Source organism: Pan paniscus, chromosome 19, assembly GCF_029289425.2.
Source record: "Pan paniscus chromosome 19, NHGRI_mPanPan1-v2.0_pri, whole genome shotgun sequence".
NCBI lineage: Eukaryota > Metazoa > Chordata > Mammalia > Primates > Hominidae > Pan > Pan paniscus.
Window position 1 is genome coordinate 56,675,616 of NC_073268.2, and position 14,213 is coordinate 56,689,828.

At 51.0% G+C, this 14,213-nt stretch overlaps 1 protein-coding gene across 1 annotated transcript in view; it reads right to left on the reverse strand.

Moving 5' to 3' along the window:
• Window positions 1-14,213, reverse strand: part of ADORA2B (adenosine A2b receptor) — a 31,344-nt gene that overhangs the window by 15,068 nt on the left and 2,063 nt on the right. The window lies entirely within an intron of this gene.

Below are 14,213 nucleotides of genomic sequence, written 5' to 3' on the forward strand. Positions count from 1 at the left end.
GGAGTCTTGCTCTGTCGCCCAGGCTGGAGTGCAGTGGCATGATCTCGGCTCACTGCAACCTCTGTCTCCTGGACTCACGCCATTCTCCTGCCTCAGCCTCCCGAGTAGCTGGGACTACAGGCACCCACCACCATGCCCGGCTAATTTTTTTTTTTGTATTTTTAGTAGAGACGGGGTTTCACCGTGTTAGCCAGGATGGTCTCGATCTCCTGACCTCATGATCTGCCTGCCTTCGCCTCCCAAAGTGCTGAGATTACAGGCATGAGCCACCGCACCCGGCCAATTTGTGCCTTTTTTTAATGGCCAAAACCACAATTACTTTTGCACCAATCTAATAGCTCACTGTAACCTTGAACTCCTGGGCTCAAGCAATCCTCCCACCTCAGCCTCCTGAATAGCTAGGACTATAGGCATGCGCCACCACATTTGACTAATTTTCTTAATTTTCATAGAGATGGGGCCTCGCTGTGTTGCCCAGGCTGGTCTTGAACTTCTGGCCTCAAATGATCCTCCTGCTCAGGCTCCCATTACAGGTGTGAGCCACCGTGCCCGGAGGAAAATGTTAATGTCTTGAAAGACTAAAACAAACAAAAGACTGAGGAACTCTTTCAGATTAAAGGAACATATTAAATGCAAGCATGACCTTTTAATAGAACCTGGATTTTTAAAAAAAGAACAACTATAAAGATATGATTGGGATAACTGGGAACATCTGACTATAGACTGTGGCACCTATTACAATTTCTAAATGTGGCTAGGCACAGTGGCTCATGCCTGTAATCCCAACACTTTGGGAAGCCAAGATGAGTGCATCACCTGAGGTCAGGAATTCACGACCAGCCTGGCCAACATGGCAAAACCCCATCTCTACTAAAAATACAAAAATTAGCCAGGCATGGTGGCGTGCGCCTATAATCCCAGCTACTCGGGAGGCTGAGGCAGGAGAATCGCTTGGACCCGGGAGGCGGAGGTTGCCGTGAGCTCAGATCGCGCCATTGCACCCCAGCCTGGGTGATAGAGCGAGACTCTGTCTCAAAAAAAAAAAAAAAAAAAAAAAAAATCAGAATGTGATCATTGTGCCAGTGTATGTGTGTGTGAGACAAACCAAATGTAGCAAACTATTCATAATTTGTGAATGTAAGTGAAAGGTATATAGTAATGCACTGTATTAGTCATGCAACTTAAAAGCTTTGAAACAATACACTGTTTCAGAATGACTCATTATTTCTGAAACCACAAACTTCGTTAGATGAGTCAGATACAAATATGTACTGTACTCATTTTGTAATTTTTAAAAAATCCCTGCAATTAAAAGACTAGGTTGCTAAATGACTTCTGAAAATGCCAAATTTAGGAGGTATTTTATCCCTCTGTAACACTGCTAACCATTCCCCATCAAAGTCTCCCTGCTGGTTTTAGTGAAGCCAGTCTAGCTTTTTGGCCTCTTCAGTTTCTCCTATCTCTCCTCTCAGGACACACGATGTGGGATTCTTATCTTTAGGCAACAAGCTCATCGGTTCAGAGCTAATCCCACCCCCGATTATACACACACAGAGACACATGTTCATACATTTGTATGCACATGTATACTGCCGACTCTTAATATGTCACAAGCCAAGCCAGTGACTGGACAACACACAGGGGATAATGAGAAAGCAACAGACATGTGCCCTGCTTATAACAGAGAAAGGATGGCAAACCTTAAACAAATTACAAATAATTAAGAAAATAGCTGCAAGTATGCAGAGAGCTGCAAAAGAACCCTGTGTGCCTCCCAGAGGGAGTGTCATTTTCAGGGACACAGAGAAAATGAGGAAGAATCAGCAGGCAAAGAGATAGAGAGAAGGTCACCGCAGGCAGAGGGAAACACATGCGCAAAGGCCTGAGCTCCAGAAGTCTCAGGAATTGAGAGGGGTCCTGAGAAGTCAGGGTAGAGAAATGAAGGAAAGAGAGGACGGGGATGAGGCCAGAAGCAGACCTAGGCCCCAGACCAGGTGGGGAGTAGGGGCAAGGGAGAGATCTGGGATGACATCCTAAGGCACTGGGAGCACTGGGTAAAGGAAGGAGGTGCACACAGGGGTTCATTTCAGAAAGATTGCAGCTATGTGAAGAATGGGCTAAAAGAACAAGGATGGATGCGGAGAGACCAGATAGGAGAATGCTGCCCTGGAATGGGGCAGACGTGGAGATGGGGCCTAAGAGAAGTGAATGGAGGGAGGGTTTAAGAAGTGTACCTGGGCCGGGCGTCGTGGCTCACGCCTGCAATCCCAGCACTTTGGAAGGCCGAGGTGGGCAGATCACCTGAGGTTGGGAGTTTGAGACCAGCCTGATCAACATAGAGAAACACTGTCTCTACTAAAAATACAAAATTAGCCGGGTGCAGTGGCGCATGCCTGTAATCCCAGCTACTCGCGAGGCTGAGGCAGGAGAATCGTTTAAACCTGGGAGACGGAGGTTGCGGTGACCAAGATCGCACCATTGTACTCCAGCCTGGGCAACAAGAGTGAAACTCTGTCTCAAGAAAAAAAAAAAAAAAAAGAAGAAGTGTACCTGACAGGTCCTGGTTCTACAATGTCGTTCAATAAAGCTTTGTAGTTCTCTATGTTTAAAAAACAAAACAAACAAACAAAAAAAAAACACTCAGCAGTGGTGCTAAAATCAGCAGTGGAAATCAGGATGTCATAGACAGAAAGCTGCTTTGGGAAGTCTGCAGGTGGCGGGACTGGTGCAAAACAGGTGGCACACCAAAGAAGGTTGGGCGGAGACGGGTGGGAGGAGTTTGAACACATTTAAATGGGGAAGGGAAGAGGCTGCTGTGCAGGAATAATGAACGGTCCAGGGCTCCCATAAAGCAGGAGTTGGGTCCAGAGCCAGGTGGAAGAACTAGCAGCCCCAGACTCCCCAAGACTCGACCACTACTGTGTCTCTCAACCTGCAGGCACCTTAAACACAACCTAGGCAACACCTTCCCAAAGCCCCCATCTTCAGGATGGCATCACCCAGGCGACCGGAAATCTGGGAGTCATCCTGGAGTCTTCTTCTCCTTCATGTCCACATCCAACTGAGTCACCAAGTCCTCTTGAACCTGTCCCGTGTGCCCTGTCTTCCAGCCAGAAGCACACGACTATGTGCTATCGATCAGATCTGCTTGCCAGTCACTCATGCTGACTCATTACTGCTCCACAATGGCAGATCTCACGCACATCAATTCCACTCAGCCTGGCCCTAACTACCCACATTTCTAGGTGTCACTCACTGATTGTGGCTCCAGGGCCCATCTGTGGTTCTCAGGACTCTTTCCTATATGATTTTACCTGTGGCTCCTCTGCTCCAGACTGCTGAACTCCATGGCTGGCATCAAACATCAGCCTTCTCTGGTGCAGAAATTGTGGTTCTACGCGTCTCCAATATCTGTAGAGTCTGCTGCCATCTCCATGGCCTCTGCCCTGGTCATGCTTTTTTCCTTCTCATCTGGATGCCAAGTGGCTACCCTATATCATCTTGTCCCGTCCATTCCTTCCTTCAGCTGTCCACCAGTGACTTTTACAATGCAAACCTGACCATATCAAACTCCAGATTAAAATTGTACCTTGGCATTCCAAGTTCCACCTAATTATCGCTCCTCACAAAATCACATTTTAATGACAGTAAAGACACACAGGCCGGGTGCGGTGGCTCATGCCTGTAATCCCAGTACTTTGGGAGGCCGAGGCGAGTGGAACACCTGAGGTCAGGAGTTTGAGACCAGCCTGATGAGCATGGTGAAACCCCGTCTCTACTAAAAACACAAAAATCAGCTGGGCATCGTTGGTGGCATGTGCCCGTAATCCCAGCTACTTGGGAGGCTGAGGCAAGAGAATCGCTTGAACCCAGGAGGCAGAGGTTGCAGTGAGCCAAGACTGCACCATTGCACTCCAGCCTGGGCAGTAAGAGCAAAACTGTCTCAAAAAAAAAAAAAAAAAAAAGACACACATAATCATCCTAAAAAAAGAAGTAGAGGATGATATCAGCAAACCGGAGATTTTTATGAGTTTCTAAAAACAGAAGGTGGACAGGATCATCAGCATGAACCATGGAACCCTAAATTGGAAACATGGATGGCCAGGATGAGAGGCTCCAGTCTAGCAAACAGCAGGGATCAGAATGGGATTAAGAAAAGAACAGATGTCAAGAGGAAGACAGCCTGTGGGCAAGCTTTGGGAGCTGTGGCATTGATCCCCTCCCCCTCCCACACTCTCCCCAAGCTGTGGCTAGAGACCTAGTGATAACGGGGGGGGGGGGGGGAAGAGTTTAGGTTATGTACACTCTGTCACATGAGGAATCTCAACCATGTGAATCTAAAAAATGTTTTTCAAAGTCAATTTAAAATCCCTTAGTCTTCATCAAAAGTAAACATATGAATGCCAAAATTGTATTGAAAAATAGAAGAACAAAGGAAAAAAAGCGAAGAAACTCTTACAAAGAATGAGAAAGCACTGGGAACTGTCAGAGAACAGTGATCAGGAAAGGAGGGGACGTCCCCATCTGCCTATTAAGAATCCCAGAGGCGTGGCTCACGCCTGTAATCCCAGCATTTATGGAGGCCGAGGCAGGCAGATCGCTTGAGGTCAGGAGTTCGACACCAGCCTGGCCAATATGGTGAAACCCCATCTCTACCAAAAATACAAAAAATTAGCCACGTGTGGTGGTGCATGCCTGTAATCCTAGCTACTCAAGAGGTTGAGGCAGGAGAATCACTTGAACCCGGGAGGTGAAAGTTGCAGTGAGCCAAGATTGTGCCACTGCACTCCAGCCTGGGTGACAGAACAAGATTCCATCTCAAAAAAAAAAAAAAAAAGAATCCCAGAGGCGGCCAGGTGTGGTGGCTCACGCCTGTAGTCCCAGAACTTTGGGAGGCCAAGGTGAGTGGATCACTTGAGGTCAGGAGTTCAAGACCAGCCTGGCCAACATGGTGAAACCCTGTCTCTACTAAAAAATACAAAATACAGCCGGACTTGGTGGTACATGCCTGTAGTCCCAGCTACTCGGGAGGGTGAGGCAGGAGAATTGCCTGAGCCCGGGAGATGGAGGTTGCAGTGAGCCAGTGAGCCCAGATCGTGCCACTGCACTGCAGCCTGGCCAACAAGCAAGACTCTGTCTCGAAAAAAAAAAACAAAAAAAACAAAAAAAGAATCCCAGAGGAAAGAACAGAGGAAATGGAGAGAAGGAATTAATTAAGAAAATACAGTTTTCACTTGGTATACACAGGGGATTTGTCCCAGGGCACCCAAGTACTCCAAAATCCGTATGTAATCAAATCCTGAAGTTGGCCCCAGGAGCCCCACTACAGGAAAAGTTGGCCCTCTGTGTACTCGGGTTCACAACCCGCAAATACTGTATTTTCAATCTGCGTTTGGTTGAAAAAAAATCCATTTTAAGTGAACCCACACAGTTCAAACCCAAGTTGTTCAAGGGTCAACTGTATTCTTTGAAAATTTCAGAGCTGAAGACAGACCTAAGTCTTCAAATTGGCAAGGTTCACCTACCTACTAGTGCCATCCTCAATGAAAAAAAAAAGTAAGAGTTACCATTTAGACCCAGCCTCACAAAATTTCAGAACACCAAGGAAAAACAAATGATCCCAAAGGTTCCCAGAGGAGAGATACAAGTTACAGGTAAGAATCATTACACACCAGACTTTGTGAGCAACACCGGGTGTTAACAGCAACCCCTTCAGACATCTGAGGGAAAACACTTCCGAACCACAATCTATCAACCAACCAATCATATGTGAGAAATAAAAAATTTTTTTTGAGACAGGGTCTCACTCTGTTGCCCAGGTTGGAGTGCAGTGGTGTGAACGCAGCTCACTGCAGCCTCAACCTCCTGGGCTCAAGCGATCCTCCTGCCTCAGCCTCCCAAAGGGCTGGGATTACAGGTGTGAGCCATTGCACCAGGCCAAAAAAAACATTTTTGACATATAAGAACCCAGAAAGTTTATCCTCGTGTCTAACAAATATGAAATCCTAGAAAGAGGAAAGAGAACATGGAATGCAGGAAATGCTGGAACCACTCCAAGGGCACAGTAAAGGAAGCCCTAGCGGCTGTGTGGCACACATAGCAAAGGGGTGAGGAGGCTCAGCATGAGGGTGATTAAGAAGCTGGGTGACCACGAGGATGTGGGAAGGCACGCTTCCTACTTTAACTTTCTAATTTCCAGATGGTAAACTGAAGCAGGCTAAAATGTGACATAATTTTGAGTAATGTCTGAGTAATGGATGGCATCTAAAAATAGGATCCTGGCCAGGCGCAGTGGGTCACACCTGTAATCCCAACACTTTGGGAGACCGAGGCAGGTGGATCACCTGAGGTCAGGAGTTCGAGACCAGCCTGGCCAATATGGTGAAACCCCGTCTCTACTAAAAATACAAAAATTAGCCAGGCGCGGTGGCACGTGCCTGTAATCCCAGCTACTCGGGAGGCTGAGGCAGGAGAATTGCTTGAATCTGGGAATCGGAGGTTGCAGTGAGGTGAGATTGCACCATTGCACTCCAGCCTGGGCGACAGAGCGAGACTCTGTCTCAAAAAAAAAAAAAAATGTAAATGGTATAAACCTTAACAGCATAAAAGTCATGGTATAATGCAAATATGTTCAATACACCATCTGTGCAGAGGAAGCCATGAGAAATAGTGGCTGCCTCTGACAGGCAAAGTAGGAAAGCAGAGATCCAAGACAGGGGACAACTCCACAGCTTCCCCCTGTGCAGTGTCAGCCTCTTTCCAGCAGCACGAGTTACCTTTCACAAGGAAGACTTCCTGAGAGGCAGCGCGCTCACAGTAACAGCGCGGCTCACAGAAACCAGGAGCAGACCTGGGAAAGGAATGGGGGACACGTTCTTCCTTGTTTTTCTTGACAGTCAGCAGATATAATCACCACTTGACAGAAACACAGGCCGAAATGTCCACAGGAAAAAAATCAAAACATAACAGAAATTCAAGTGGGGCGTAGGGGAGAAGGCTGGCATGAGCCACGGGCCTGGCGGTTCACAGTGGGGAGTCAACAGATTCTGCTTCAAGATGGCAGCACAAAACCAGGGCTCAGCCCAGAGCGCCCCTCGGGGCAAATGCCAAGAGAAACGGGCTGGGGGCTGCCCCCGGCAGAGGGACTGGTGGGGGTCTCTTGCTTTCCCTTTTGGGCCTTTTTGTACTTTTGACTGTTTACTTCTATGCCCACTGGTTGATTTCTAACTCAAAAAAATAGAAGATAATAAATGCGACTCCTTCATGGACTCACCAGCACCTTCAGGACAAAATACAAAACCCTCAGCAAGCTCAAGGCCCTCCTCGAGCTGCCTGCTCCCTGGCCCGTCCCCCACCACAGCCCAAATCCCATGCCCACTCACGGGTGCAAAGCACCCAAGGTGCCAGGCCAGCTCAGGAGTCCCCCTGCTCCTGCGCACCCTGCACTCCCAGCTCTGCAGGCACTTTCCTCCCACCTACCACACCACTCAACCCTCCACCCTCCAGAAAAAGCCCTGCCCCTCAGCCCAGACTGAGTGGAAGCCTGCCCGCCCGTGCCTGGGACAGGCTGTTCTCCACTTTAATTCTGTCCAAGAAGATACATTTGCTATTTGCCATTGAGTTCCCGCTGCCCGTGGCGCTGTCTCCAGCTGGTTAGCCTCGGAGTCCAAGAGCCTATCGAGTTAATAATTTAGGAGAGAATAACCATGGCTAAAGCCTAATTCTGGAGTCACTAATAAATCTGAGGCAAAAGGAAAGGTTGGGCCTCAGTTCCCCAATCCGAGGAAGGAGCAGGTGGGAGGAGATCCACAAGGCCTCGCAGCTGTCAGGCAAATGCTGTGAGATTCCATTCACATTGGCCAGGGCTTAGCTTCTTTCCTCACTCGTCCATTTGACACGTTAGCTGGAGTCTTCTTTGTCCAGGTAATAATTAAAGGAATCTAATCACAATTTGCCAGTGTCCTTATTCATCCACCACTAGAAGGGACCCCTCATCAAGGGGGTGTTTGGGGGTGACCTCGGGGTGTGCAGTCCTTCCCTCCAGCTGCTCACATGATGGTTAAGGGCTCCTGGGAAGATAGGCTGACTCAGTCCCGGCTTCCGTGTGACCCTGGGCTAAACATAATTTTCTGCACCTCCATCTTCTTATCTGTGAGGTGGTGAAGATAACTCCATCTGCTCCCATAGGGTGGTCGCAAAGATCAAAGGAGATTAGGGATGTAAGGTGCCTGGCACCCAGAAACGGCTTGGGAACAATGGCTGCCATTCACAAGACAGAAAATCTCTATGTCCAGAATAGCTGAGGACACTTCCCCATATCTGTCCCTGCAGGGTACACCCATGCTGTGATAATAAACTGACAAATGAGAAGAGTGAGATACAGGGATTGGGTCCTGCCCTGCACGTGGTCACCGAGAAAGGAGCCAGGTGATCTGTAGTGGGAAAATGTTGACTTTTTTTTCATTTACCCTCTTCTCCAGACAACCAAAGGCAGCCACTGTCCTTTTCAGAATTCAGTAGAAATGTCCACAGCATGAGGCCAGGCGGTGTTTCCCTGGCTGTGCTGCTCCAGGGCACCTGGCCACCTCCAGGCATGCAGAGCTGCTGCAGACTGTGCCTGGTCTGGAGAGGAGGCCTCTGCCCTCTGGGAGCAGCTCCAGGCTCCGGTCTCAGGGCAGGGCCCAAGGTGGCTTGAGCGGGCCCTCCTTCCCGGCCTCCTTCAGAGGGAACCTGTCCACAGCACCCCCACGCACACCAAGTCCACCTCCATCTCCCCTGCCCTCCAGTTCCCATGTGCTCCTGATGACCAGCCAGGTTAGGCTGACTCTACCCTCCCCGAAGGGAGAGGGCCTTCAGGTATCCTCTGGATTGAATTACCCCAGTTCTGACCTGGTTCCAAGACACGTTTGAGGACCTCACTGACCAAACCAGACCTTGGCGCCCCTGCCTAGCCATGTGTGTGTCCTCTGGAATCGACATGCCAGGAACCAGCCCCTTATGTCAGCTGGAGGCCCCAGCAGGATTATAAACAGCACCTGCTGGTTTTAAGGTTGCTACATGGCCTGGGAAGTGGAGTTGGGAGGACTGTGTGCTAACAATGGAGGACAAATGACAGCAAAGTAACACTCAGGCTTGGGTGATGCCCCGATGCAGGTAACAGGGTGGCTCCTGGCCTGTGCATGGGACCAGGAGCCAGGGCCCATGGGCCACGTCCCGCGTGTCTGCAGCCCCTGGCCTCAGCCTGGGCCTCTGGCCCACAGCCCCTGCTGGCTGCCTGGCAGTCCCCGGACACCTCTGCACTCCTCTCCACCCTTTTGTCCCTTAGGCCCATGAGAGATGTTTTCAGAAGACGGTTTTCCTGTCTTCCGATCATTAGAACTTGTGGGGGCAGCTCCTCTTCTGGCGTTTCACAGAGCCCTTGGGCCCTCACTGTACACCTGCTGTCTCGGACCCTCCCTTCCCACCTGTCCAGCTGTTCCCTGGGCATGACGTAGCCTGACATGTGCCCTTTTCACCCAGTCACTCATGCATTCATCCACAATGTGCTTTCCTAGCCTGTGCCGGCATCGCGCTGCATCCTGGGGTGTAAGGCCCCTGCCCACAAGGCTAGCACACTGGGCGCAGAGAGACTCTGAGTAAGGACATGGTTTAATGGGATAACTAGAGATGGCGGTAAACCAATGCAGTCGCTGAGAAGCCTCTCCAGGTGGGTGAAGTGAGGAACGGGGGTGCAAAGACCATGGGTGGGAATAGAACTTGGCTGTGGTGAGTGAGAATTGGGGGGTGAAGGCCGACCATGCACAGCCTCAGGCTAGGGTAGGGCATAGGGATTTCACCCTCTGTGTCTCTGCAGCGTGGTAAGCAGGGGAACGGTATGATGTGGCTTAGGTTTTAAGTCATCCCGTCTGGCTGCTGTGTGGAGTGGTTACAGGGGAGCAGGAGTCCAGCTGGGGGCCCACAGTGCCCACCAGGAGCTGCTGAGAGAACATGTTCAACGAGGTCCGGGAAGTGACTACTCGATTCTGCCAAAAGAGGGATGGCGCATGGGTGACCTGACAGGAGAATTCAGTGGCATCCTGGTAACAAGCGGCAGAGTTTGCCAGGGGGGAGGCGAAGGAGTGGATGAGGAAGTGAAGGGGCGTTGATCTAGGGGTATATTCGTGTGCTGATGGGTGGCTTCCTGGTGCTGCTCTGACAAAGCCCCACAAACCTAGTGGCTTAAAACAAGCAGGGCGAGAAGGCTGACTTCCAGGTGTGGGCCACGCTCCTGCCAGAGGTTCCAAAGGAGGATCTGTTGCCTCTTCCAGCTTCTGGTGGCCATTCTTCATTCCTTGGCTGTGGCCTCCACCTTCAAACGGCCTTCTCTGCAGATTTATCTTCTAAGAGTGCAAATGCATTAAGTGGCCGTCCAGATAATCCAAATAAGCTCCTTCTCTCAAGATCCACAGAAAGCAGTATTTGTGGGGTTTTGGTTGGTCGTTTTTTGTTTTGGCCGTATAAGGGAATAGTCAGAGGTTCTGGGAATTAAAATATGGACATACGTTTTGCAGGGGGCCATCATCCAACCCATTACCATGGGAATGATCTGGAAGAGAAAGGTAACACTGATGCAGAAGGGTGAACCCAAGGAGGGAGCTCTTGGGAAAGCTGGAGGATACAACCCAGAGCCAGAAATCTTCCTGCCGAGCTTTTCTATTTTTTTTTTTTTTTTTTTTGAGACAGAGTTTCGCTATTGTCACCCAGGCTGGGGCTCACTGCAACCTCCACCTCCTGGGTTCAAGCAATTCTCCTGCCTCAGCCTCCCTGGTAACTGGGATTACAGGCGCGTGCCACCACGCCTGGCTAATTTTTGTATTTTTAGTAGAGACGGGGTTTCATCATGTTGGCCAGGCTGGTCTCGAACTCTGACCTCAGGTGATCCACCTGCCTCGGCCTCCCAAAATGCTGTGATTACGGGTGTGAGCCACCGTATCCAGCCCCTGCCAAGCTTTATTTCGAACATTACCAGTGAATTTTATGGGACGGGAATTATAGCTTAATTTTTTGTGTGTGTGTGAGACACAGTCTCACTCTGTTGCCTAGGCTGGAGTGCAGCGGTGTGATCCTGGCTCATGGCAACCTCTGTCTCTTGGGTTCAAGCAATTCTCCTGCCTCAGCCTCCCGAGTAGCTGGGATTACAAGCGTGTACCACCACACCCAGCCAATTTTTGTATTTTTAGTAGAGACGGGATTTTGCCATGTTGGCCAGGCTGGTCTCAAACTCCTAGCCTCAACTGATCTATTCGCCTTGGCCTCCCAAAGCGCTGGGATTACAGGCGTGAGCCACTGTGCCTGGACTATAGCTCAATTTTTTTTTTTTTTTGAGGCAGAGTTTCGCTCTTGTTGCCCAGGGTGGAGTGCAGTGGCGTGATCCTGGCTCACTGCAACCTCTGCCTCCCGGGTTCAAGCGACTCTCCTGCCTCAGCCTCTCAAGTAGCTGGGATTACAGGCACCCACCACCACACCCAGCTAATTTTTATATTTTCAGTAGAGACAGGGTTTCACCATGTTGGCCAAGCTGGTCTCGAGCTCCTGACCTCAGGTGATCCACCCTCTTCAGCCTCCCAAAGTGCTGGGATTACAGGCGTGAGCCACCGTGCCCGGCCCTATAGCTCAATTTTTTTAAGTTTTGCAAAACATTCAGAACCCCCCGCCAACTCCCACCCTAAGTGGAGGCCACATTTTCACTCAAATCACAAAGTCTTGCTAAGAGGTCTTTAATTCCTACCTCAAAGACCAGATACGTGAGGCACAGAGAAAAGCCTCAATGTGGCAAGAGCAGAGAGGGTGACTGGGCAGGGTCCAGGGACAGGTCAGATACACGGCACTGGACCCATTCGGCCAACTAAACCCTCCCGGATCCACCCTCTTTCAGCTCCACTAGGAAAACAGCTGGCGTCAGCCCTGCCAGAGACTCAATGCCACAGGGCCAGGGAAACTGAGTCCAAGAGCAGGGAAGGCCCCCACAGTGGGTGTGGCATGAAAGGAACAGGATTCAAGCAGGGAGGAGGAAGTGCTCCTGCCTGAGGGTGAAGTGAGAGCAGGGAGCAACTTTGGGCATGGCCCACACCCTCCTGCCTGTACACGTCCACCTCCCCCAGCCCAGGAGCGGCACGCCCACTCCCGTCGGCACCACTGGGGACTGGACCCCCCCGCCGCCAGGGCCCAACATCAGGAATTGTCTATGGACTTGAACCAGAGGCAATGGACTTCTGTTTGTGGCCAGCCCTGTCCTGAAGGCAAAGGGCAGTGCCTGGTGCGAGCAGACACTCCTTTTCCCTGCCAGGCCAAGGGCATCATATTTGTCCCTGGCATTCCCTCCGGCTCCCCTCCCTTCTACACTGTCATCTGTCACATCAGTAAACACCTTGGCAATGCGGTGGCAGGTGGGGGCTGTGGTCTCTGCGGCCACAGGCCTCACACTTGGAGCCCGCGAACCGGGAGGAACTGGGGGTAGGTCCCAGGACTGTCCTAGCCTAAGCCTTTAGCCCTCACTCCCTGCACCTCACCCTCGTTATTGCTTGGCTTCAAAGGGGACACACCTCCTCCCAAACAGGGCACTTCCAACTTTACTCTCACCTGGAGTTCCAGAACCCCAGGAAGGCCTCAGGGCCAAGTCAGTGCTTGGGGCGCCCTGCACCCAGCCTGTGTCAGTCAAGTGAGGAAAGCTTCAGGCCCTGAATCTAGGAGGATTCTTAGATCGCTGGAACCAGATGTCCCTGGTTAAAGATCCCACTGCTGGAATCCCCTCGACACCCACTCCAGAAATTCTGATTCAGTACAACCAGGTGAGGCCCTGTAATCTGTATTTTAACCTCCTCCCAAGGGGCCATGAACTGCTAGGCCAGCTGAGGGAAGGCCTGCCCCAGGCACCAGCCCCTGAGAGGGAAGCCCTGGGGGCCCTAGTACACCTCTCCCACCCACCAGGGTTGGGGTGGTGCTGTGGCCAGGTCAGACGACTACCTCTGGGGCAGGGAGCTGGGGACTGCCTGTACACCTCTTCCAGACCTCCAAGCTCTGGACGGGCCAGGAAGGCAGGATGGGGCGAGCCTCAGTGTTCTTCCCTCCTGCCCTTGGCAATGCAAAGAAGTTCAGGGCCTGTGATTCACAGCACTTTCCCCTTAACACACCCACACCCATTTCTTTCAAGACCCCACCCAGCACAAACCAGGACAAGAAGGAACAGATTTAAACTTTCATGGAACTTCCTGCTCCCTGTGGCCTGGGAGATTGTTCCACTAACTCCTCTCTGGGTCTCTGGTCTCTGCCAGGGCAAGTCCAAGGGGTTTCCATTAGATGGACAACTCAGGCTGGGGCTTGTGACTGCTCTGCTGGATGCAAAACATCCAAAATGCCATCAAGTAACAACGATGACACCAAAAGGCAGGGAAGGGATCCAGAAGAGAGAGAAGAAACTGCTGTCCTCCTCTAAGCCTTGGAAATCCCTGGGCTGTCACACCTGATGGGACACATAAGGCCTCCTGGTCCAACAGCACGGGCAGCAGCACATGGAGTGGCCAGACACCCACATAAGGCTCACAGCCCTCCCAAGCAGGAGGTTCCTGTTCCTGCTGGGACCCATGAAACAACCTGCAAGGACCAGGCCCAACACATCTGCCTACTCAAATGGCCTCTGGGAGCATTCTCCCGCTCCATTCCCACAAACACATTCCCCTACAACCACCAGTTTACTGCAGGCAGGCTCCTCCTCCCAAAACAGCAGAGCACTTTTCTCCCTGACTCCTAAACACGGTGCCACACATGGCCTTGCAGAGTGGCCTGATGGCATGGGTGGGGACACGGTGCCAGCTGTGAGTTCAAGCCCCGGCTCTGACACCCATCCCTGATACACCATCCTGGGCAAGACTCCAAACTCCCTGGGCCATCACCCCTCCTCTACGAGATGCAGGTTACAGCACCCGTCCTCTGGTACTACTGCAAGGACTGCTGGGGACACGTTTATTATAAACTGTCTGCACAGAGTTGGCACCCAATAAATGACTTCCTTCCCTTCCTTCCTACTCTGTGACTTAGTTTCCCTGTCTCAGCTCCAAATTTAAAGAGATCTCAAGCTCTCCTCAGAAATGCCAAAGTGGCCCAGGCACCAAAGACAGAGAATAAATACTTTCAACAAACTCTCAATGTTGAAGTCATCAGCTCCAACTGGGAATCCA